Source organism: Apodemus sylvaticus, chromosome 13, assembly GCF_947179515.1.
Source record: "Apodemus sylvaticus chromosome 13, mApoSyl1.1, whole genome shotgun sequence".
In the NCBI taxonomy this organism is placed as follows: domain Eukaryota; kingdom Metazoa; phylum Chordata; class Mammalia; order Rodentia; family Muridae; genus Apodemus; species Apodemus sylvaticus.
This window is the reverse complement of record NC_067484.1, coordinates 13,141,650-13,169,421: the sequence shown is the minus strand read 5'-3', so window position 1 is coordinate 13,169,421 and position 27,772 is coordinate 13,141,650.

Here is a 27,772-nt window from a genome sequence, read left to right as displayed (position 1 = left end):
ACTTTTCCCTTTCTTTCTTTTTCTAGTAACAGGCACACACAGTCAACATCAGCACACTGTATACAGTTACATAAGTGTTTGATTTTAATATTGCTTTGTATTCAGAAATGTTGTATTTCTTTGAGTCAGGGTTTACCACAATTTTTGTACATTCATCCCATTTCTGAAACACACTGCATGGGTGGACTTCTCGGACAATATCTTTGCACTGAAGATCAAAGTTTGAATCCATCATCTATATGGGTTATAAGACTTGATCTTTCCCCTTTGTATTAGAAAAACAATAGGCATTAATTTTATTCACAAATACAAAGGCATGGATATTGATTTTTTTCTTCAAACTTAATGGGCTGAACATTCTCTGATCCCCAGACCAGAATACAACCCTGGACAGGTGCTACAGTACCATAATTAGGAATTAATAAAATGAATATTATTTGAATTGTTTTCTTTCTTAAATAAGATTTTCAAAAGTTACAATTTCAACATGCCTCATAACACATTTGACTGATTCTCTCTGGCAGACCTTTAATCTCATTAAGGAACATGTTTTTGACAATTCCCAAGTAGACAGAAATTTGACACTGCCACGGGGGGATTTCTGTTTTTGCCCAGAGCAAAAGAGGCTAATGTGCTACAACATAAGTAAAGATGGTTACAGTTCCTGTTTCCTTTCCCCAAAATCACACTAGACTTGAAGCTGGGTGCGAATCACTGTCAAATTCCGTCTTGAACCCTTTTGATTAAGACACCTATTTGCTTACCCTTTCTGTTCTATCTTAGATAGATTTGGTAGGTAGCAGTCTATTATATGCCCAAAATAAGATAAAAAAGAAATTGCAATTGTATGTAACAATGAATCTTCTAATTTTCCCTTGGGTAAATTAATGAAATGGATGGGAGCCCGTGATCCCAGCTGCGCGCATGCGCATGCCCTCCTCTCCTGGTGGTTGAATGCTCTTCCAGTTTCACTAATTTGAGATGCTATTTTTATCACACATCACTCTCCTGCACTGTCGCATGTAGAATTGCTTGCATGGTTTCATTTACAGCCAGCTTTGCGAGCTGCTCTGAGTACACACTGCTGCCTACATGGGAACACAAGGAAGCGGTGAGCACGCCGCCCTCCTGATCACTGCTTACTATAAAGGCCACTGGCTGAAGGCTTTTTAGAGAGCAGTGGAAGCCTTTAGGGTCATGATAGCTATCTTCCAGGGATATGTCAAAACCACAAACACAAAAGTCAAAGAAGAGAAGGGTCTGATGCTCGGTCTCTAGACCCCTGATACAGGGTCCCTAGACCCCTGACGCAGGTCTCTAGGCCTCTCAGGAGATTTGGAGTTGTTCCTTGCTTTCATATATGGGAATCTACAGAAGGAGGAAATTGTAGACATTAAAGAAAGGACACCGTTAAAAAAGAAACATACACACACACACACATACAACTAGACAAGGCAACAATATCCACATGGAGCGTTTTTGTAAACAAGCACATTAAGGGTAAGATTCGTGCTCAGAGAGTTAGTCTTCCGTGCTAGGTAGTTTTATGTCAACTTGACACAAACTATGGTCATTTGGGAAGAGGAAACTTCAACTGAGAAAATGCATCTACCATATTGGTCAGTGGGCAAACCTTGGTGCATTCTCTTAATCCAGGATTAAGGGGGTTTGGGGGTGGGGGAGCTTGATGGTGAGTGAGGCCACCTTTGGCTTTGTGGTTCTGGGTTCTGTAAGAAAGCAGTCTGAGTAGGCCAGGAGGAACAAGCCAGTCAGCAGTACCCCACAGTGGCCCCTGCATCAACTCTGCCTCCATCTTCCATCCCTGCTTGAGTTTCTGCCCTGACTTCCGTTGGTGATATTTTGTGACAGGGAAAAATAAACTGAAATGAACACATTCCTTCCCAAATTGTTATGGTGTCTTATCCCTGTAGGAGAAACTCTAAGATATGCATTTTGAGCATTGCTTTCTTAAACAGGATGCCAAAGAGAAAGGGACCCGGTTCAACAGCAGTGCTGGCTCCACTGGGAGAAGCACACTTAATTCGAGCCTGGGCAGTGGGAGCACATTCCCTAGAAATTCACAGCTTAGGATGAAAAAGTACTGAAAGACCTAGACTGTACCAAAAAAACAAACAAAAGAAACGAAGAAGCAGAAACCCAGGCACATAAATCTTTGTTTGGAGGAAGCATAAATTCTAAGTTCAAAACAGAAGGGATGTGTGGTGTCATTTTCTCAACACTGGGACAAACACCTGACAAGACGAACGCAAGGGAGAAGGGTTTGTCTTAACTTACAGTCTGAGAGTCTGGTCCTTCATGCTGGGGGCTCTTGGGGCAGCTGTCTTTGCAGTCAGGAGGCAGAAAGAGATGAATGAATGCGGAGTTCAGCTCCAACATCAGTCAGCCTGGGCCTCAGACCCTGGACAGGGGCTGAGTACAGTTAAGCACCTAAGAAATCTCCTCCAACTCCCACTCAGGACTTTGTCACCTCCGTCGTTCTAGATCCTGTGATGTTGACAATCAGCATTAACCACCACAGAGAACAGGTAGATTGCTGTCTGGGGAACAGTAGGTCTGTCTGTCTAGTCACCAGCAAGTGTGATAGTCTCTGAAGGTCAAGGAAACCAGCAGCGACAGACACCTCACCTTCCTGTCCTGCAGATGCACCACAAATCTGGATTTTAATTTCCGACTCAGCGCTGTAGTCCCTGCTCCCTGACAGGAACTTAAGAAGTGTCAGTTTGAGCCTTTGGGAGTTTTAACCGATCTACCTGATTTCCCCAGGTTCTTTGAATGAGCCCTGCTTGCTTATCAGTCTTCTGGGTCGGGGTAAATACTTTTGTTGGGGTAAATGCTTGCTACACAGCAGGACCTATGTCACTAAGACCCACATATAGAAGCTGGGCATAGAGGCGTATGGCAGGGATCCCAGGGCTGCGGGGACAGAGACAGGAGGATCAGTGGGACCTGCTAGTGGTCTTGTACTAACGAGCTCCAGGATCAGTGAGGAACTGCCTCAAAAAATAAGGAGAAGGAGCTACTGAGCATGGCTGTTACACACACACACACACACACACACACACACACATGCAGCATATACATGGGGTATACTTGTTTAGACACAGGCACATGCAAGAATGATCTTTATAAAAGAGTACTATTATTTCATTATAAAGGCTCAAGTGAGCACTTTAGTAGTCTATACAATTATGAAATTATTTCTCTCTCATTTTAAATTTTTAGCTGGCTTGATGTAAGTTATATTTTATATTTAGGAAAGAAATTGAGTATCCATCCTGTTTACCTAGGATATGTAAGTATGAACACATAGTCATTCACTTATTAATGGCTTGAAAGGCCTTGCTAATGAGCTTTTTGGCGTAAAGTTTGAGTTTGCTTAGCTATTTTACCTCTTGGTTTAAAAAACGTTGTTTTCCTTTTTAAGAGTATAAATTGATTAAAATGACTGATGTTTCCTGAATATACTGCTATACTTGGTTGGGTGGTATTGAATGATTTTTATTATTATCTTCCTTGTTTTTCTCATACTTGGCTAATAGTCTAATTAGTTTGGAATTCCGGGTGGGAAGTACTTTTCTCCAGAAAATTTGGAAATATTTGCTCATTAATTTTAGTGGCCCGAGATACTGTGGGATGCTCCCATTCTTAGGTTTTGTGTGATTTGTATTTTGTATTTTGGCCTTCTATGATTGTGTGATGTGTCCATTTCTCTGAAAGCCATGAAACCACATCTTGCTGTAATGTTACTTCTGTTCATTGTGGTAGGATATGGTGGGCCATTTAATCTTTGACCCACATCAGTATCAACTTTCTTTTATTATATCTTTGCTTATTTTCTTCTGAGTGTTTAAGGCATTATTATTATTATTATCATTATTATTATCATTATTATTATTATTATTCCATTTTTTGAACTTCCATTCAATAACCCAGGAAGATTTCCTGGGACGTGGAGCTTCTGAAATTGTCATTTATCTTCATGTTCCTTATAAAGGACTATGCATTTGTTCTGCTGCTTTCAGAGTTCTGTGATATTGTTTCCATATAATTGATAATTTCTGAATTATCACAAGCGTACTTTAGGTTATACATGGGCTGACCTGTGTGTCCTCCGCCCTTACTGCACCTGTTATATGTAAGATATGGCGTCTCGCTCCCTCTCCAAGCATACCAATAAATATTTCAAACTTCTTTCAATCTTAATCTCTTTTTTCAAGATCATTTTAGCCTTTTTTCCTGGATTGTTTTCCCTTCCTACAGAATACTTTCTTTGAGTTTTTGCTAGTTATTGCCTTGACTGGGGGATGGAGACCTGGTGCCTTAGAGCCCTTCTGAGACCCGCAGGAACAGGCTCTGCTCAGCAGGGGTTTCCCAGGTGTGTCCTTGCTGGTTCTTTATTTAGTTCTCTTATTCTTGTTTTAAATTCTTATGCTTTTCTGGCTTAGCTAGGCATCTTATCACATCTGAGGTATTTCCCATTCTTGATTTTCCCCTATGACTTCCTTTAGTGAGTACCTGCTTGAATCATCTGGCTGGCAACTCCGACCTACTGTATAACTGTCATCCTTGCATTATGATTTGGATGGACAAGATGCCCAAAGCTCTTTACATGCATTTGTTTTCCTGTTAAAAAATACCGTAGCATCTGTTGTTTTTTTTCTCTTCACAGTATTCCCTTTTTCTTCTCCTGAAGACAGGCATACCCTCAACCCCCACATACTTCCACACTTATCAGAAAGCAATGAGCTCAATCTATATGCCCTATTTGTACCTGTGACCATTTGGGTATGTGTCCTTGTCCTTAGCCTTGGCACTGCCCCTTAGGCTTGAAATTTTGAATTTTATCAATTAGGTTTACCCATCATTATGTCCTTTCACCCAGTTCCAATTCTGGAGCATCCAGCAAAGTGCTAGCCAAAGCCTTTGAGTGAGCTGTGCAGAGAGAGGCCTTTGCTCCTGTGATGAGTTTGAATGTTCATGCCTTTCTGTCTCCTTGGACACTTAGTGGGAGCGTAGGGGCTGCTGTGCCAGGAGATTTTAACAGATGCCATTTACAATGAAAGCTGAACCTGCTTTCGCTGCCCCAAATCTGACTCTTAATTTTCCCAAAGTCCACTGTTTTGTAAGGTCTGCCACAGTGCACTGCCATTCTCAATTCCTTAAGAAAACAATTTGTGTGTTTGCCCTTTCCAATGATTAAACAAATTCACATACAACTTCCACCCTTAGCTTTGTGCTCAGTAATCCAGGGATTGGCTCCGTTCCATGTCTCACTGATGATGAGGAATGCAGGGCTGGGCTGACTGAGCGCTGCTGCTGGGAGCCGCACAGCGCCATTGATATTGCCATTATTTATTATTTACATATTTAACGACCTTATTGATATTATGTGCTGTTAGCACTACTAATTATAATACAATAAACATAATTTATAAATGCGGTGCATGGTGATGTACATAATCAAGTATGAGCAACAGTACCTGGAACATCTGCGCTCTCCCCATCGGGGAGGACTCTCCTGTGAGGGCGAGCTATCAGCTCGCTGAGAGCCTTTAAAGTAAAATAAAAAATATTCTAATGAATTAGAAACAGATTGTGGATAACATGTGTGATGCTGCCTCAAAATAAATTCAAATGATCATTTTTATGAGAGCGGCGTGCTTCCCTGTCCTTGGGACTTCACGGAACATTCACAAAGATTCCCCATCCTAACTTCATGTGAGATTTACCGCTCAGGTCCCCTTAAGGGGACAGACGGTCCCAGGATAATGGCATGGTCCAAAAGAAGAGAGTGTAACTTGTAACTCCACTTGTCCTTGAAATCTGGAAAATGTAGTACTAGGACATAAGAACACTTTCTGTCTAAATCTAGACACAGAGTTGTTGGATGAGACAAGAGACAAGTCTGGATAGACCACATTTCTGGTCCTTCATACAAAGGAGTATAAGGATTTTGATCTCCTCCTCCAAAATCTCTAAGAATTCAGAGAGGTGACAGAATTTGGAAAAAAAAAAAAAAAAGTGCCCTGACTCTCTTCATTACAGATGTTCATGATGTGTAGAAAATATTCATAACCTAATAATATCGCCAAGGTGTTGATGATATCAATAAAATTCTATTCATGTTTTTAACATAGCATGTTTTTAAATAATGTTGATTCTCAATTGCTAATCAACCACTTTAATATAACTAATATTAGTTTGCGTATTATAGATATCATCTAGAATGATGTCTAGTGTTCATTCAGTCACTTCCTCTAATTAGGCCTCGTAATGGTTTCACCTCAGGGTACCTGTGTATCAAGAAGACAAACAGCTATGCCCACTCTTGCTCCAGCTGTTGTGATGGTTAATTATCATTGTCAACTTGACTAGATTTAGAACTCTTAAGAAACACTCTGAATGTGTCTTTCAGGGTACTTCCAAGAGGATTAATAGATTTCTGTGAATATGGGTGGCATCAAAGTCCTGGACTGAATAAAAAGGGAAAAGGGAGAAACTCAGTTGAACATTAGATTCTCCTTTCTCTGCTTTCCAATGTGAGCAAGTATATGCTGACACAGCCACAACCACAGATACAGACACAGACACAGACACAGATGCAGCCACAGCCAGACACAGGCATAACCAAGCACAGATGCAGCCACAGCCACAGACAACAGATGCAGCCATAGACACAGCCACAGCCACACCACAGACACAAACACAGGCACAGCCACAGCCACAGATGCAGACACAGATACAGACACAGACACAGACACAGATGCAGCCACAGCCAGACATAGGCAGAACCAGTCACAGATGCAGCCACAGCCACAACCACAGACACAGACAACAGATGCAGCCATAGACACAGACAGACACACTGCATACACAAACACAGGCATAGCCACAGCCACAGCCACAGATGCAGCCACAGACACAGAAACAGACACAGACACAGACACACTACAGACCCAAACACAGGCATAGCCACAGCCACAGCCACAGCCATAGCCACAGACAGACACAGACACAGACACAGACACAGACACAGACACAGACACAGACACAGACACAGACACAGACACAGAAACAGAAACAGAAACAGAAACAGAAACAGAAACAGAAACAGAAACAGAAACAGACACAGACACAGACACAGATGCAGCCACAGCCAGACACAGGCACAGCCACAGTTACAGATGCAGCCACAGACACAACCACAGACACAGACAACAGATGCAGCCATAGACACAGACACAGCCATACCACCAACACAGACACAGGCACACCACAGCCACAGATGCAGACACAGACACAGACACAGACACAGACACAAATGCAGACACAGCCAAAGATGTTGCTGCCCATGCCTTTCCCATCATGGAATTGCATCCTCAACCCACGAGTAAGCCCCTCAAAAAAAAAAAAACTACAAAACAAAACAAACAAAGCACCCTCCATCCTTCCTTAAGAGAGAAGTAACTAGTGCAGCTACGTGATGCTATATATTTCCACGCCCTGTGCTCACACTAGAACGTCTTGAGTGTTTTCCTGGTTCCTCATCTCTAGGTCTGGTCCTTTCTTTCCACCAGAGCTCCCTCTCCGAATTCACTGCTTTCTGTTTACAGCTCTTCACGCTCACTTCTCAAAGGCCCGAATGACATTGATGTGCTTTCTATCTGTAAGACACATTTCTCTCCCAGGAAACATTTTCTTGGTAGAAGAGTGAAAGTTCCCTCAATACACATATACCAGGGAGTGCCACTCTTTGTTTATTAATCTTACTTGCAAATGTCATTATATTACTTTGTAATTCTCCATTTGAAGAGTATTTGCTCAGCTAAATTGCCCCTTTATTAATGAGAACTTCTGTTCTTTAAGGTTTTAAATTTTATGTGTTTATCTGCATGTATGCCGGTGCACCACATGAGCAGAGATCTGTGGAGACCAGAAGAGTTTCTGATGCCCTAGAACTAGAGTTACAGATAGCTATGAGCTCCAAGGTAGGTGCTGAGAACTAAAACCCAGTCTTTTGCAAGAGCAGCAGATGCTGCTGAACTAGCTCTCAAGCCCCTGAATTTCTGAGTTCTTTAGGTATTGCAGGTGTTAGTGCCTTACTATGTGAGCACCTGGAAGAGCCCCCTCTTTCAGTGCTGTATGCCCACAGTGTCTTCTGCTTTTCTCTTTTCCCTCCCACAGTGGACCTGCACACAGGCCCTGCACATGCTCAGCAGGTACCCTGTCACCAGGCTCCACCCTTGGCCATCGTATTTACCTGATCAGATTTGAAACAGGGCCTCACTAAGTAACCCATGATGGACTTATTCTTGCCATCCTCCTGCCTCAGCCTCCTGAATGTCCGGGGTCTTAGATCGGTACAACCAGGTCAGTTTTAAACTTCATTCATTCTCATTTGTTATTCTGTACTCTTATTTCTTGAGCTGTGGAGATCTTCTTCAGAAAGTCAAATTACCTCTGTGTGTAGATTATATGATTCTGTACAGAAAAGACATGAAAGAGTCTATTTGAAGACTGTAATCTGATAAACATTTTTAGCCAAGTGGCAGGATAAACTATAAGCAAACAAAAATCAGTAGCTTTTCTGTATGCCCATAACAAATCTGCTAAGAAAGAAATCAGGGAGAAAATTCCCATTCCTAGTAACTTCATTAAAAAAGTGTATCTAGTAATAAATGTAACCTAACCTAACCTAATTGAGAAGATTAAAGATCTCTGCAATGAAAACCACAGAACACCAAATGAGGAAATACTAGAATACACCACGATATGCAAAGATCTCCCATGCTCATGACTGGCAGAATGAATGTAGTGAAATGGACACAGCACTAAATACGACATGCCATTTTGATGTGACATTTCAGTGACAATCTTCACAGAAATAGAAGAGAAAATCCTAACATTCAAAGGGAAGCATGCACACGCTGCGTGAGCAGAAAGCAGCTCTGAGTGTAAATACTAATGCTGCAGTGCTCATAATACTCAACTTCAAACTGTACTACAGAGCTATAATGATGGAAGTAGTTGGTACAAAATAGACACAGAATCAATGGAATATAATACAGAACACAGGGATACACCTATATAAAGGCAGATACCTAATCGTTGATGAATGTTTCAAAGCCTTCATTGGCATGGGGGAGGGAAGAAGACCACTTCACAAATGTAGCTGAATAGCCACGAGTAAAATAGTAAAATTAGATCCTTATCTTTCACCTTCACCAAAGTCAACTTGAAATGCATCATAACTCTTAATGTAAGAACCAAACTTTGATGCTACCGTAGGAAACTAGTTGTGCCCCCCAAATGCCCATTGAGTCCATCCAATATGACTTCATCTCACTAGGCTGAATGATGCCCTGGAATCTCTAGAATTCTCCAACAGAAATGATAAGCATGACTCCCAGATGCAAGCATTCTCACCCAACCTCCTCATGGGCTGCTGTGAAGTCATGACTTTTCCCGGAATTGGCAAGCAAACGCAATGCAAGTGTGCTTGCCTGACCTCTCTACACCCTTCATATTCTGAGAAGTCTGTCCTGGGCAGAAATATGCAGAATGGAGCATGTAGAAGAACACATTCATTGATACAATCAATGATATAATCTCAATACCATCAATGCTATTTCATTTATTTTCTTATTTTGGAAGGGGAAAGTTTTACTTTGTTTTAATGACCAAACTTTCATGAGCTCAACTAGAAATATGAATACATCTCATAATAAGCAACTTCCAGCTAGAATGGTCAAATGGCAAGATGCAAAATGCATGCTACAAAATGCATGATCCCAGTGATACTACCCTCTCACCAACAGACATTTTCCCTGGAATCTGTGGCAAGTTCCTTAAGGGTAAGGTACCAGACATCACTGTGTAGAACTGCTAATACTATTACAAATACACACAAAGCAGTTTTGTATGGCTGAGTCTAATATCAAAACATTACTGGAGCCTTCTAGACACAATAAATTTTATTGCACACACCTAAGCAAATAGGAAGTGGTGGGTGACCAGCTAAGTGCTTTAAATAGCAGACCCTTTTTCTTTTCTTTTTTCTTTTTCTTTTTCTTTTTCTTTTTTACAGTTGGAGCTTTATGAGTCTCTTGAAAAGCTTATTTAGCTCTCTGAAATACTGGTCTTCCTACCCAGAGAAGGGAATGCATCCCCGGCAGCAAAGCCAGGTAATACTAAATAAGACGCAGGCGGAAGAGGCCCCCTGCTCATATCAAGCAGCCATTACTCACTGGCACCATCTCTTTGCAGTGACCCAAAGACATTTGGAAGTTACAACACAGCTCAGGATGTACTTTACACGCCTTTAGCTCAGGTCACTTCCCTTAGCTAAAAGCAAAAAGAGATGGTTGCTGCAGGATCAGGAAATGGAACCAACCAGATGTGCATAAGATAGATTACTTTTTATGTACCCAAGAGAATTGCATTGACAATGTATTAAAATGAAATTATCTTTAAAATGAGCATGATTAATAACAATATGTAAAATGAGCTAGGATGTCTATGGTGTAAGAAAACTGCCAAGATTCTGCCTGTGTTGGAGTTAGTCTCCTGATACTCATATGGTCAAATTATTATCGCCTGGGTGACCTAGTCAGGGAGAACAGGCTTCTTCATGGGACTGGCTCAGGTTCGTCTAGTACAGTTTAGTAAGCGGTGCAATGGTAGAGTCGAAATATTCATGGGATAATATTTCTTATTCCTCATCTTTATGGATTGTCATGCTGGATCATAATGACATGTTTCCTTGGACCCAGAACCGAAGTCTATGTGATTACACGTGTGAATGGCTGTGAGCTAACACGGAAGAGCTCTCTAGCACCAGCGCCTTCTGTGTTCTTGCTTTTCTTCATGCCCTAACAGTATCTTAAAGCATGAAATTTCACCTAAGTCTTGCTTTCTTCAAATATAATCACAAAGCACCAAGGAACACTAAGACGTAAATGGTAATTGTGCACAGAGATGCATCTTTGTGGGTGGGATGTGAAAGGTCACAGCATATCTACTTAATGCCAACGATCTGAGTAAACGAAAATTGCTATTTTGGTGTCATATGGGCCTAGCATTTTTTGTGGAACAAATTTGAGGCCGTGGGAACCAAGTTGTTCTTCTAAGCACAGCATTCTCATAGTTGTGTGACTTAGAGATGTAGGCCCTTCATTTTCCTAGATTATGTCCATATGTCCACACACAAAGTTTCTTTGTCACCAGAGCTACAAGCAGAAAGAGAGGAGGGTTTGGAAAGAGAGAAGGCTCCAGTGGAATGAGTATAGCATGAGTTGGTCTCACAGCCATTTTTCAACGTCTTATTTTCTATAGCCAAAGTAAGAAAACTACCTAATATGATCCCTAAAGAAGTAGGCATTCAATTCAACCATATCCAGTATGAGAATGCACACACTTGCCCTACGTGAGATGAAACAGAGAGAAAGATGCAGAAGCTGTGAGTAGATACATATTCAGAGAAGATACAGCAATTGGCAGCCTGGATATTCGAAGATGCTCCAGTCAGTGATAATAAGGGAAGCACAGATCAAAACTATTACACTGTCTCACCACTTAACGATGAAGATGGCTGCATTCAAAAGGTCAGCAGGTTAAGTGTTGTCAAAGGTCTGGAGAAAAGGCAATCATTGCAAGCCATCAGTGTGAATGTGGATTGGAACAGTCATTTAGAAAAATTAGGAGAAATTAAAAGCACAACTATACACACACATACACACATGTATATGTGTGTGTGCAATGTATGTATGTATATATATACATATACATCTATATACATAATACACATATGCATATACATATGTACATATACACACAGAGACACACATATGTATATATACATATATTTGATGTTTATGGACATAAATAGATGAAGAGAAAGAGGAGACAAAATACAAATAACAACTTAAAGCACAGGAAAGGAAGAAGGAACCCTACAAATAAAAGAAAATGAGCCAAACATTGCTTAGAGTATGTTTGGAAAGAAAAAATAGAAAGAATATACATAGGAGGGGAGAGGCAGAGTGTTGACATCAAGGTCAAGCTGATACAGCTCCTTTGGACTCAGAGGATCCAGCCTCACCTTTTCTGTGAGCAGAGGTATCCAGCAGAGTTCCATAGCACCTTGTATAGCTGCTCGTGGCTCTAAGTGACCATTAGAATGGCCTGAGACTGTCATCCAACTGTCATCATTGACAGTGACATTACAACTGTCATCCAACACTCATCCCAGGTCAACTGAAGCAAAGCAAATGACCTGTGTTGCCTCTTCCCTTGGAAGAGTATGTCGTGCCTATCACTGTTTGGGGGTGGGGGTGGGCACTTTCACTTCAGCCCCTTATGTAAGTCCTGTATTTTGCCCTCTTCACCCCTTAAGACACATGGCTCATCGTGACTCCACACTGAGCATCCTTCTGGATCACTGCAGATCCGGGATGGGTTCTTTGATACCCATCAGAGCCACTCAGTGCCCAGCTTTACCTGACCCTGAGAGTACTGAGACACTGCAGCACATAGACCTCAGCCTGCTCAGTTCAATGTTCAAACAAACCAGCGTGGAGGTTCATTTCTGTGGTTTAAAGAGTCGGAGAATTAGATCAAAAATTAATTATCAGAGACAAAAATTACTGAAACGTGATGGAGTTGGGATCAGATGGTTTCTCTGAACTACTGTAGTTCCAGGATCCTAATTCTTCCCGGCATAATTTTAAAGATTAACACTCTTTCCCTCCCCACCCCAAGGAGGGCTGATCACTTACAGAGATTTATGTCCATCATCTTCAGGAGCAGCTCTGAGTCAGGGTGGATATTTTTTACATAAGTGTAATTATATGTAAGTGCTATAATTTAATTACCACGATTCCATCCCTATTGATTTCAGATACTCACTTAGAGCCCACAGACATGGCTGTGTGAGGCTGGCAGACAGGATCATCTGTTCCAATGCCCACAGTTGCAGATGGGCTATGGGAAAGACCACTGCTTAAAGAACCTTGGTGGGGGCAGGGGTGGTTCAGTCAGGAGAAGTTAAGGTAGCCATTTTAAATTAAGGACTGGTTTTCAGGGAGAGAGGACAAAATACAGCGCAACTGTGGAAGGTCAAAGGCAACATATGAGCAAAATAGACATGGAAAGTTAAATACACAGATACAAATTAAATATCAAGGTGCAATAGACACAAAAACCTTTGCACTGGAGAAAAATGTTCTAGGAGGAGCCACGCAAGACTAGGGCTATAGGAGTGGAAGAAATGATGACACAGGCTCCTCCTGCCTCCCAAAGGCAGCTCCTGGCAGAGGAAGTGAACCTCACATTGTCTTTCAATGGGAGAAAGTGGCCCTTCAAGAGAAACTCCTCTTCCACAACTGTAGAGTGTTCTTGAGACCAGGATGGCACCTAAAAAGGCATCTTTCAGGTCTTGCATGTTTTGAGACCATTCTTTTTTGCTTGGAAAGCATCCTAGCCTTGTAGGGATAAGGCAGACTCTTGTACAAGATACAAACATTGCGAGTATAGGATGGACAGTCCTTCACTGAGTGCAATGATTCTGTCTGCAATCCCCACTGACGAAATCCCAAGGTCAAAAAATAAATATATTGCTTGGTATGGTGGTACATGCCTTTAATCTCAACCCTTGTAAGAACTTGTAGGTTTAAGGGCCGCCTGCTCTACATAGTGAGCGCCAAGACAGCCTGGAGAGAGTTCCTACCCCTCAATAGATAGATAGATGATAGATGATAGATAGATAGATAGATAGACAGTTACATAGATTCATAGATACATAGATAGATGGATGGATGATAGGCTAATATTGGGACCAGTATCTAATTACTTTCTGAAAAAACATATAAAACTTATGACAAAGACACAGACACAAATGGGGGAAAACATTGCAAAAAATTGCTACAAATATCTTTATATACCCTTTAACAAAAAATTTAATAGAATAGGAATTCCATACAGAAAAATCTAAAAACAGAGTTAATAAAAGATTTTTTTCTCTTTTTTCTTTCTTTCCTTTTTTTCTTTTTTCTTTTTGAGACAGGATTTCTATGTGTAGCCCTGGCTGTCCCGGAACTCATTCTGTAGACCATGCTGGCCTCAAACTCAGAAATCTGCCTGCCTCTGTCTTCCAAGTGCTGAGATTAAAGGCGTACACTGCTACTGCCCAGCTGCTAAAAGAAAATTAGAGGCAGAAAATAAAGCCTTTGTTAGGCATCTCTGTGTCTATGCAGAGTATTTGGAAGTATGATACAAAATGTTTCTCTATACATGGTCCATTGACTCACACCAGTTCTATCCAGTCAACAATGCTCAGACTTTGGATTGAGTAATAGCAATGAATTTTGGTGTGTGTGTGTGTGTGTGTGTGTTAGAAGATGTTCTCAAAAGTGTAATATTAATTAAAGTAGTAAAACTTTCATTCAAAATTGATGGCTTTATTGTTAGACTACTGGTGGGGTTTTTAATTCATATTTATTAATTATATCTTGAAGTCCCCCATGAGGCGTCCTGGACCCCAGACAGATTTCTGATTAAATGTTTAGTGTAAGTAATAAATGTGCTCCATCCTCCTCTTCCCTCTTGTGTTTCCTGCCAGGCTGATACGATGGGACCCGTGGAGCCATTCCTGCACAGTCCAATGCCCACACGCTGTGTGTGGGTCCGCTCTATGCACGGACGGAGCTACTGCATCAGGCAGTATAAACAATAACCAGAGGACTGCAAAGACAGCTTTCTGCAGGTGTGATGGCCCTCTGAGCAGCTGACTCCAATAATGAGAGCACTCTGTGTGATCCAGGTGGCCTCCGTGGAGCCGGCTGAAGGCTGAAAATCAGAAATGAGCTTCACAGGGGAAGAGGCAATTCCGCCCACGTGGATTGTGATGTCAACTAGCGGTGTTTAGCACGAGCCTGTTGTCTAGCTCTGACTGACGTGAGTTCTGTCACTGAGCATGGAGTGACAGAGTAACAGATGCCAGAAGATGCTAAGCAACTGTAGAGCTGAGTGGCAGTAGATGGTAGACACATTATTAGTAAGGAACACTTAGAAAAGCAGACTGACCTGACCAGGAGACTCAGAGAGAGGAGGTCTTAAGTGGTCTTCTCTTGAGAGCTTGGGGAGAAATGGGGACATAGTCTTAGTTACAGTTCTGTTTCTATGAAGAGACACCACAGCCAAGGCAATGCTTATGTAGGAAAGCATTTACTTGGGAGATGCAGTACCAGGAAACAAATAGGCAAGGTGCTAGAGCAGTAACTGAGAGCCTTACATTCTAGTCCACAGGCAGCAGGCAGAGAGGGAGAGAATGTGGTGTGGGATTTGAAACGTCAAAGGTCCCTGCTTGAACAAGGACATACCTGTTTTTTTGTTTGTTTGTTTGTTTGTTTTTTATTCAATATATTTTTTATTTACATTTCAAATGATTTCCCCTTTTCTAGCCCCCCACTCCCCGAAAGTCCCATAAGCCCCCTTCTCTCCCCCTGTCCTCCCACCCACCCCTTCCCACTTCCCCGTTCTGGTTTTGCCAAATACTGCTTCACTGAGTCTTTCCAGAACAAGGGGCCACTCTTCCTTTCTTCTCGTACCTCATTTGATGTGTGGATTATGATTTGGGTATTCCAATTTTCTAGGTTAATATCCACTTATTAGTGAGTGCATACCATGATTCACCTTTTGAGTCTGGGTTACCTCACTTAGTATGATGTTCTCTAGCTCCATCCATTTGCCTAAGAATTTCATGAATTCATTGTTTCTAATGGCTGAATAGTACTCCATTGTGTAGATATACCACATTTTTTGCATCCACTCTTCTGTTGAGGGATACCTGGGTCCTTTCCAGCATCTGGCAATTATAAATAGGGCTGCTATGAACATAGTAGAGCATGTATCCTTATTACATGGTGGGGAATCCTCTGGGTATATGCCCAGGAGTGGTATAGCAGGAACTTCTGGAAGTGAGGTGCCCAGTTTTCGGAGGAACCGCCAGACTGATTTCCAGAGTGGTTGTACCAATTTGCAACCCCACCAGCAGTGGAGGAGTGTTCCTCTTTCTCTACACCCTCTCCAACACCTGCTATCTCCTGAATTTTTAATCTTAGCCATTCTGACTGGTGTAAGGTGAAATCTCAGGGTTGTTTTGATTTGCATTTCCCTAATGACTAATGAAGTTAAGCATTTTTTAAGATGCTTCTCTGCCATCCGGAAGTTCTTCAGGTGAGAATTCTTTGTTTAACTCTGTACCCCATTTTTAATAGGGTTGTTTGGTTTTCTGGAGTCTAACTTCTTGAGTTCTTTATATATATTGGATATTAGCCCTCTATCTGATGTAGGATTGGTGAAGATCTTTTCCCAATTTGTTGGTTGCTGATTTGTCCTTTTGATGGTGTCCTTTGCCGTACAGAAACTTTGTAATTTTATGAGGTCCCATTTGTCAATTTTTGATCTTAGAGCATACGCTATTGGTGTTCTATTCAGAAACTTTCTCCCTGTACTGATGTCCTCAAGGGTCTTCCCCAGTTTCTTTTCTATTAGCTTCAGAGTGCCTGGATTTATGTGGAGGTCCTTGATCCATTTGGATATGAGCTTAGTACAAGGAGACAAGGATGGATCAATTCGCATTCTTCTGCATGCTGACCTCCAGTTGAACCAGCACCATTTGTTGAAAAGGCTATCTTTTTTCCATTGGATGTTTTCAGCCCCTTTGTCGAGGATCAAGTGGCTATAGGTGTGTGGGTTCATTTCTGAAACTTCAATCCTGTTCCATTGATCTGCCTGCCTGTCACTGTACCAATACCATGCAGTTTTTAACACTATTGCTCTGTAGGTCAGGGATACTGATTGCCCCGGAATTTCTTTTGTTGTTGAGAATAGTTTTAGCTATCCTGGGTTTTTTGTTATTCCAGATGAATTTGATAATTGCTCTTTCTAACTCTGTGAAGAATTGAATTGGGATTTTGATGGGTATTGCATTAAGAATCAATGAATCCAGGAGTTGGTTCTTTGAGAAAATCAACAAGATAGATAAACCCTTAGCCAGACTGACCAAAGGGCACAGAGAAAGTATCCAAATTAACAAACTTAGAAATGAAAAGGGGGATATAACAACAGAAACTGATGAAATCCAAAAAATCATCAGATGCTACTACAAGAGCCTATACTCAATACAACTGGAGAATCTGGAGGAAATGGACAATTTCCTTGACAGATACCAAATACCAAAATTAAATCAGGACCAAATAAATCATCTAAACAGTTCCATAATGCCTAATGAAATAGAAGGAGTCATAGAAAGTCTTCCAACCAAAAAAAGCACAGGACCAGATGGTTTCAGTGCAGAATTCTATCAGACTTTCAAAGAAGACTTAACACCAATACTCTTCAAACTATTCCACAAAATAGAAACAGAAGGAACACTACCCAATTCCTTCTACGAAGCCACAATCATGCTGATACCAAAACCACACAAAGATCCAACAACGAAAGAGAACTTCAGGCCAATTTCCCTTATGAACATCGATGCAAAAATACTCAATAAAATTCTTGCCAACCGAATCCAAGAACACATCAAAATGATTATCCACCATGATCAAGTAGGCTTTATCCCAGGAATGCAGGGTTGGTTCAATATATGGAAATCCATCAATGCAATCCACTACATAAACAAATTCAAAGAAAAAAACCACATGGTCATTTCATTGGATGCTGAAAAAGCATTTGACAAAATTCAGCATCCTTTCATGCTTAAAGTCTTGGAAAGAACAGGAATTCAAGGCCCATATCTAAACATAGTAAAAGCAATATACAGCAAACCGGTAGCCAGCATCAAACTAAATAGAGAGAAACTTGAAGCAATCCCACTAAAATTAGGGACTAGACAGGGCTGACCCCTTTCTCCTTATCTTTTCAATATTGTACTTGATGTACTAGCTCAGGCAATTTGACAACATAAGGAGGTCAAAGGGATACAAATTGGAAAGGAAGAAGTCAAACTATCATTATTTGCAGATGACATGATAGTCTACCTAAGTGACCCAAAAAACTCCACTAGAGAACTCCTACAGCTGATAAACAACTTCAGCAAAGTGGCAGGTTATAAAATCAACTCAAGCAAATCAGTGGCCTTCCTATACTCAAAGGATAAGCAGGCTGAGAAAGAAATTAGGGAAATGACCCCCTTCACAATAGCCACAAACAGTATAAAGTATCTTGGGGTGACTCTTACCAAACATGTGAAAGATCTGTATGACAAGAACTTCAAGACTCTGAAGAAGGAAATGGAAGAAGACCTCAAAAAATGGGAAAACCTCCCCCGCTCATGGGTCGGTAGAATCAATATAGTTAAAAGGACATACCTGTTAATGCTCCCCAAACAATTCACCAAGACGGGACCAAAAATTCAAGCATTGGAACCTATGGGGGTACTGCTGATCACAACACCACAGATATCTTACTGAAAAGTGCTTCTGCCTTCTCTTCCAGTCTGTTCTTTGTGCCTTCCACCATTTCTTCCTTCTCACCCTCTGCCCCTCCCCTCCCCCTTCCCTTTCCTCCTGCCCTTTCCAATCTCTTCCTTCCTTTTGTGTTTTTGTTTCTGTTATGCAACCCAGTTGGCTCTGGCGTCATCATCTTTTTGCCTTGTTCTTCAGAGCGCTAGGAAGCCAGCACATCTAAGATCAGATTTCCTTTGCAAGGCTTAGAACCAGAGGGCAGCATTGCTCTGCACCTCCCCTTGTCTCTCCAGAGAAAAGCCCAGGTCCTTCCACTGGCCCGACAAGCCCATGAGAACTGCCCGATGTGAGCAGAACCTCACTTACCCCCTTCTTGCTCTTCCTCCATTTTCAAATTACAGATGGATACGGATAAGAATCAGAATAGGCAAATATGCCACTGTGATGGACAAGGGGAGCATGATGCTCATGTTGCCAGCATAGTCCCCTAAATCCAGACACAATGACTGGTCTAGAAGGCCACACAAATCTTGGATTTTATGACCAACAGAAGTATCCAAGATCCTGGGTGTTAGTAACCCTTCTAGACCCTAGAGCACTAACTCTTTGTTCCCCTCTAAAGACATTAGAGGCAATTTACTGTTCTATGTAGACAAAGCTCTTAATGAGACAAGTGCCTGTGCATTAGATGTTCCTGGTAAGTAAACAGTGTTAGAAAGCCAGGAGTTGCAAGGACTAGAGAGTACAGGAATGAGTTACTTCTCTCAAATTACTAAACACTCATATTGGTAACAAAACAACATTAGGTGATTTATTTTTATATAAAACTGAAATTATACAAAATGTTTTCTCTGGTTACTTCAAGCCAGATTGAAAAATTAATAACAACAATTTACATGAAAAGTCCCTAAGCACTTGAAATTACATAATATATATCAGAATAATGTATAGACCAAAGAATAATATATAACGCAAATTAGTGAAATATTTTAACTAAACTGAATAAAATCCAGTTTTTCAAAATCTGTGGGATATATTCAAAGCAGTGTTTTGAGTAAATTTTCTGTCAGTAAACACTTACATTAATAAATAAAGTCTCAGCCTTGGCAGCAGTGGTGCACATCTTTAATCCTAGCACTTGGGAGGCAAAAGCAGGAAGATCCCTGAGTTTGGGACCAGCGTGATCTACAGAGTGAATTACAGGATAGCCAAGGCTACACAGAGAAACCATGTCTCAAAACCTCTAAATGAATAAATAAGTAAGGTCTTGAATCAATTATCTAAGTTTTCATATTAAAAACATGAAAAACTCAAACAGGAGGTAAGTCGTTCCTGTTACTGGGAGTTCTATTTGCTAGCGTATGTCAGGTGGGGGCACTGTCTCCATCATTATACGGCAACTCCAGTTAAATTCCGTTTATATATCTATATATTTTAGGAAGCTTCTGCATTAGATTTCTAAGAGGCTTTAGTTTAGTTATCTCTCCCTCTAGTTACTCCTCTACCCCGCTCTCCCATTGCATTCCCATTTACTCCTTCTATTCTGATTCCCCCTCTATCCCTTTATAACAGTATATTCTATTTCCCCTTGGATATAAGATCCTCTCCTCCATCCTCATCCCTTACTAGCTACTAACTAGCTATTTGGACTTATTACAAGTTATAAGGTTATTTGAACTATAACATGTATTTTGGTTTGGTTTTTATTTTTTTAAGAGAGAGAAAGAACATGGAATTGAGTGGTTGGAGGAAGGGTGGGGAAGGAGAAAGAATTTAATCAAATATATTGTATGAAATATATATACAAGTCACGTTGGCTCATGTCTACACTCATAGCACTTGGGTGACTGGAGCAAGTTTAAGCCAATGAGCCTTTGTGAGATGAAAACATGCCAGGTGTGGGGCTAAGAGTTTAATCACAACACTCGGGAGGCAGGGGCAAGAGAGTCTCTGTGAGCTGCATTGAGCCTTTCCAGGACCAGGGGCCTCTCCTCCCTTTGGTGTCCAACAAGACCATCCTCTGCTGCCTATGCATCTGTAGCCATGGGTAACTCCATGTGTACTATATGGTTGATGTTCCTGTCCCTGGGAGCTCTGGGAGTACTGGGTGGCTCATATTGTTGTTCCTCCTATGGCGCTGCAAACCCCTTCAGATCCTTGGTTCCTTTCTCTAGCTCTCCCATTGGGGACCCTGTGCTCAGTTCAATGGCTGGCTGAGAGTGTCCCCCTCTGTATTTGTCATGGACTAGCAGAGCCTCCCAGGTGACAGCTATATCCGGCTCCAGTCAGCAAGTACTTGTGGGCATCGATAATAGTGTCTGGGTTTTGTAACTGTATATGGGATGGATCCCTAGGTGGGGCAGTCTCTGGATGGTCTTTCCCTCAGACTCTGCTCCACACTTTGTCTCTGTATCTCCATTTATCATTATTATTATTATATGTAAGTACACTGTAGCTGTCTTCAGACACATCAGAGGAGGACATCAGATCTCATTACAGATGGTTGGGAGCCAGCATGTGGTTGTTGGGATTTGAACTCAGGACCTTTGAAGAGTAGTCAGTGCTCTTAACCACTGAGCCATCTCTTCAGTCCCAAATATGATATTTCATAAAAAAAAACCTCTTCCCAAAAAAGAAAATGAACTTTTCTATTATCTAAATTTTTATAATGGATTAGAAAGCAAAAAGCAATGGATTTATAATATAAATAATGATCAGAAGGTGTGACCGATACCACAAATATAGTGGAGGTAACCTAAATCACATTGTTGTAAGGGTGTCATTCTTCAGATGAAGTGATAGAACATTATTTGAAAATACATGCTGAAAAACTGACCACATCCTAAGAAAAATGAGACATAAAAATAAATCAACATGAAAATTTAAAAAAAAAACCATCTGATCTATATTTAACCCATGAGTAGGATTATATACTGGACAGCAGCGAGTAAAGACTGGATAAACAGCCAGTGGCAGACAGCCTCTGACCGGCTTACTTCTAGAGTAGACAAGATGGCAGAGACTTGGCTTGTTCTCCAACATGAAACATGAGAAGTTTGGAAACTGCGAGATACAACAAAGGCCCCTAAGATGGAGGAAGCAAAGATATATAGTCAGAGGCCTGTGGCTTGTGTAAGCTGTGTGCCAGCAGGGTCTCTTCAAGCCCTCCCACCAAGCAGATGATCACTCATGCCCAGCACCTCCCTCATCCAACATGACAAAAGAAGGTATCCAAAGTAAGTCTTCCCCTTGCTGCTCATGTGGGAGTCCTTGATCAGAAGGCAGAACTGTGGACACAGGAGTGAAGACTCTGTCATATCCTATAAGACAAAGACATGGAATAGATAGAAGACTCCTAAACAACGCACCAGTCTAAAAACCAACCAAACAAAACAAACCAATTAGAAAATGGGTACAGAATTCAAGAAGATTTTTAGAAAAGGATATACAGATGCTAAGTAAGCATGTGAAAAGATGTTCAGCAGCATTAGCCATTAGGGAAATGCAAATTAAAAGTACAGTGAGCTATCTCTCCACACCTATCAAAGTGAGTTCCATAAGAGATAGCGACATTTCCAACTGTTGGCAAGGTTGCAAGGAGACCGAATTTCTCCATGCAGTGGTGGAAGGTACTGTGAAAAGCAGTTTGGCAATTTCTCATAAAACTCAAAGTTTTTGCCACGCAACACAGAAACGGCACTTTTGGTGATGAATTCCAGAAAGTGAAAACCCACATCCCTACAAAAACCAGGATGGGTGTGTGCCTTAAAGTTGTGACATTCTGTGGGAGTGTGTCTTGTATTTGTGACATTCATGAGAGAGTATATAGGAGTGTGCTTCAGATGTGACACACAATGGGAGAGAGTTAGACATGAACAGCATAGAGTGCTTTCAGTGATCAGGTGGAAGGGGTTTTTCACACCTATAAAGTAGATCCCAGAAGATTCTACTTAGGGTATAAACCCGTTCTACGAGACCTCTAAGTACCCATGTCTGTGGGCTGTGATTCCCACCAGTCAGGTAAGTGTTCCTGTGCTAAGGCTTAAAACTTGTGGACATTTCAGGCTTGAACTGGAATTCCTTTCTTCTGAAACCAAAAAAAAAAAAAAAAAAAAAAAAAAAAAAAAAAAAAATCTATGAGTCGGTCACCATTGCCTCCTTTGAGGGTCATCAGTCAGGAATTGTGGGGCTTTTCAAGTAATCCCCTCTCTAGAAAACAGCTTGTTGTGGTTAAAGGGAATAATTTCCTAGAAATGTATACAGGCTCCTGTTTTCAGGACAATCTGAAATTTTATCTCTTTGCTTCTCACTTTTCAGGAGTTTCTCTCACCTTTTTCTTTATTCACCTTATTGTCAGCAAACTCAACAAAGATTAAAACAAGTTTCCCTAATTTTTCAAGGATCCTGATATAACATAAAGGGACTTTGGATTTTGAAATCAACCATAATTGGGGACAAGGAGCCACAGGTATCATTTTATGAGCTTTTGCACAGAAGTTTCAGATTTGGCTATGTCTACTTGTCTTTCTAAAGAAAATAATTGCAGTGTGCTTATAGTAAGTGGCTTGCAATGGCTTACATGTGTGCACCTAAGTGGGTATTGGAAACATGACGGAAGCCCCAAAATGTCATCACCAAAGCAATTCTGTCATCATCAGCTTTGTCATGACAAGTATCGTCACTGTTATTCTCAGACGCCCACGGCTGTTTTCAGGAACTCACACAGAGTTGGTTGTATGATTCTTAGGTTTCACAACAAATATAAAATACATGGCAAATACATTTATATAAATTAAAATAATTGGTGGAAAGAACTTGGAACTGAGATTCGAGACACTTGATCTTGTTTCAGATGTGTTTGTGACCAACCATGTAGTAAAATAAAGTTATTTACTTCCATTCCCTCCCTTGTAAAATAGAGATGCTTATACAAATCATGATAAAAGACTGCTGGCAATGTTATCAAATCCTGATTGCTCATAGTGTTTTTTCCCTTAGAGATATACAGAAATGAAGATAAGGTGATTGCTTTTTGCAAATGTTTTATTACATCTATTTCCTGTATGTGTGAGCATGTTAGAAGATGATGTGCCAGGCCAGTTCTCTCTTTCTACCACATTGGTTCCGGGACCAACCCAAACTCTCTTCACCTGGAGAGACATCTCACTAGCTTGAATATACCGCTTCACAAGGAGGGAAGCAAGAAGTATACAGTAACACAACTACCCCATCAAGGGCAGCCAAGAGAGCTCGAGAGCTAGAGACATCAGAAGAGCTGTTCAGGTGTTGGTCCATCAGTCCAGATGGACACAACACTTCACACAGTCCTGTGCTTTGCTTTGTGAATGACAAATGTAGAATTCAGAAAAGTGAAACCAGACAGTCACAGCCTCCCAGACCCTAACGTTGAAGATGGACACCAGAAGTTTTTCTCAGAGTCAGGACCACTGAGCCTTCTACTACCTCAGACTATGGAACAAGGTCCCTATTCTGTGACCTCATGCATTGCAGGGGAAGCTGTGTGAGGTGAATACCAAAAGACAGTAAAGCCACAAAGACTATAAGAGTCCCTGGGGCTCAGGGACTCAAAACAGTGAAGGCTGGAGTGGGGGGTTGGAAACTGGGAATCTTTAAGCAGAAGTAGGGAGGACTAGACAACGGGGGGGGGGGGGGGGGGGCGGGGTGGAGCTTGGATCTGGAGAGGAGGAGGCATTTTCGATATCTTGGTAAGAAAGCCCCGTGGAATCCTAAAGCGATTCATTTGTGTGAACAGTTTAATCTGAATCTTGCAGACAGGTCTATTGCTGCACCTCCTCAAGGGTATGCAATCTGGTCTGTCTGTTCTGGCCCGGAATTTCTAAAGTAAAAGTCAGGAGTACCTTGCAGCCTGGGCACTGGAGCCCTGGGTGTGTTTCCTCAGATTTTGTGGGTTTCTAGTGCAACAGGCTGAAGCTATTTTCACTGGAGATCATTTCCTTCTCTGCCTGTCTGAATCACGCTACCGCCATCTTTTCACGCGAGTCTTCGGAGCCAGTTTCAGACGGCAGAAATCATGGCTTTATTTTATGTTTTAAATTGCATCCAGCCCTTCAGAGTCCATCGAAGTGATAAAACTGAAATAGAATGTGCCCCGCTGATGGGCCTTTGTCACTAATGCAGTGGGGAACGGCCAGGAAGAATAAGCCCCTTCGGAGACAGATGCATTCGTGTTCTGAGGCAATAAAGTGTAGCAAAAACCGGAAATGGACACTCTGTAATAAAACCTGAGGGAATCCCAGCAATTTGGTCCTTTTCTTGTACTAAGAAATCACTTTAGCTCACGGTTGTTTTTTGAAGATATGTAGTTTTTCCCCTACCTCCTTCAATTTGATTTGCTTGTAGCTACTGCAGTGTTTTAGCACGTGAAGTATGGGCATTTCAGGAAATGACCCACCTTGGTATTATATTTATTACCTCATAATGTGGCTATTGAAGTTCTGATGTTTGCACTCTAAAGAGCTCTCTGGAAAGATTTCTGCCTGCACTAGAAATACACCCTGACCAAAGCTATCCACAGGAACCTGGCAAAAGCAGGCTCCAAGACTCAGTACACACTACAACAGATGTCTTTGGATCTTACGAAATCCCTTCTTTATCTCTCCCCTCTGCTAAGCCAGGTCTGGAATACTTTTATAAAGTAATGCTTTGTCCACACACTTTCTTTAGCCCATGGCTGGTGGTTCTAGCAGTGACCTGGGCAGCTCAGCTTGCGAGTGCTTGGTACCTTGGGTAGGTAAAGTCTTGCAGGCTGCCTCTGACTCCTTGCCACAGGCAGGAGCTGGTTACTTGATTGGTAGTACCACTCTGCATTGAATACATATTTTCTGTGGTGACAAGGTTGTGGATATACACACACATGGGGACTCTGAGACCTTGAATTCCATAAAGGTCAGGGTCAAGACCTGCAGTGACAACCCGTTGCAATTGTGCTCCATGCTGTCGATTTAGAACTATGAACAAAAGTCCCTAACTGAGTTGTCGACAAGAGGATCCATGGGAACAGCCAGTCAATCCAGGCTATTGCAAAGGCTGATGGGAAGGCCCTAATGCTGTAGATAATACCTGAATAACTCATTGAACATAGAGAAGTTGGACTTGTGCCTACCTAGAGCCTTCACCCTAGTAACAGTTCATGGAACTGCAAGGTGTTCTGCAAAGTGCACATTAAAAAAAAGAAAGAAAGGTAAACTGCAACACAGCTACAAAACTTTTATCTACCTGTATTCAATAGCAGCACAAAGCTTCTGGGACTGACCAGTCAATATGTGACTGGGTTTTAGTCCCAATCTATTTGATGGGACACATACTTGACACTGCTCCAGTGGTCAAGAACCTAAGACTAAATAGGACAGAGACATGGAGGAAAACCTAATATTACCATTCTGCTAAAGTAATGGAGCAGCAAAATGACTCCTGGTGACATTGTGCTATACTCAAAACTCAGTGTCTTGCTCAGTCATCGTCAGAGAAGCTTCCTCCTGTGGAAGATTAAAATAAACACAGATACTCATAGCCTGACACTGTGCATAGAATGAGACCTTGGCACACTCAGTCCTAAATGGGATTTCTCCATTAATCCTCTCTCTTCACACTTCAGAATACCTTGCAGAAAATAAGACAGAAAGATTGTACAAACCAGAGGGAATGGAGAACAGCAGAGAAACTGGAACTTCTATACACAGCAGGACCAGTGCACACAGGAACCCACAGAGACTGGACAGGTCTGTGCCTGATGGGGTCCCAGCACTGACAGTGGATACGGACACATGCCCGCATCCTTAACAGAAGCTATCTCCAATTAATAACTACTCACAAATGAAATATTAACTTTCTCCAAATGAGTCTATATTTTATACAACTTATTTCTTATACTTTTCCTTTTGTCCTTTGTTTTTCTGTTTGTTCTGTTTCTTGCCCTATCCAGGTTTGTTTGTTTTTTTGTTTTATTTTGTTTTTTATTGTCTTCTTTTCTCCGTATCCTTTTAGATACCTGGATGCTTTCTAATGAGCAAAAGCAAAAGAGGATGTAGATTTGGTATAAACCTACTTTCAATTAAAGAAAGAAAGGAAGAAAGGAAGAAAGAAAAGAAAAGAAAAGAAAAGAAAAGAAAAGAAAGAAAAGAAAAAAGAAAAAAGGCAAAATCTGGAATAAGAAAAACTTTCCTGGGAAGGACACCCCCCTACACCACGCCACCCCCCCCCGTACCCCTCACCCCCACACATTCTGCAGGGCTGATTAGCTGATAGAATCTTAATGGTTGTAAAGAGGCTGGAATGTTACAAATCCAGAGCCAAATTCTAGGATCAGTTTTATGCCCCCTTAATAGCCATTTATTACCCCTTCTATATGTGAGCTAGCATCTTTGTAACCATTAGGTAAATCCTTTGGAATGTACAAACAGACCCCCTAGTTCCTGTCACCCCAAAGACTCGGAATGCTGTCAGATAGCATCTGAAGTCTGTAGCTGAGATTTCCCAGGCCTCATGGGACCCGTCTTCTTCATGTTTCCACCAATCTATTTGCAAAGGGCTTTGATTTATGATTCTCTTTGTTTCATTTTGATGAAGTTCTTGTTGGAACATGGTATGCGAAGCCACCTGAGTCTGTGTTCCTGGGCCAGGGACACTCATAACGCCCAGGAAAGCCTCTAGATTGCTGTGAGGAGAGAATTGTGCCTTCTCGATGAGCAAACCAACCATGGCACCAGCAGATTGACTGTAAGGTGCTCGCCTGGAAATGCCTGGCAGAGAGAACTCTTCAAGTTGGCTGAAAAGTGAGATTTTTAAAATGATGTCCCTTGCAAGTAGACCCTGCCTGTATTCATACACATGAAAGTTGCAGCCTGCATTGAATGGCCTTTGGCAGTCATCCGTACAGACACTGTTTTTCTTGGTCATTCATTTTCTACTGTCCTGACTGAGAGGGAGAGAGCAAGAAATGAGGTAAAGTGTCATTTGCAGCACGGCGTCTCTAGCAGGAGCCTGGGGCCCTGGCACGTGCCCAGTTGAGGGCAAGTCCACCCAAGCCATTTCCCCTCTTGTTTATGTCCATTGCCCTCCCTGGGAACATTTGACCTCAGCCCCTTTCTCATCATGCTTTTGAAGCAGTGCTGCTGTCTCCCCAGGAAGATCCAGGACAGGATGCTTTCACGAGGAGACGGTTTAAGGATCACCTGGCTTCAAGCATCAGCTGTATATGCATTGAATTATGAATTCCAGAATTAACTTGTTCCAGAACCGACTGG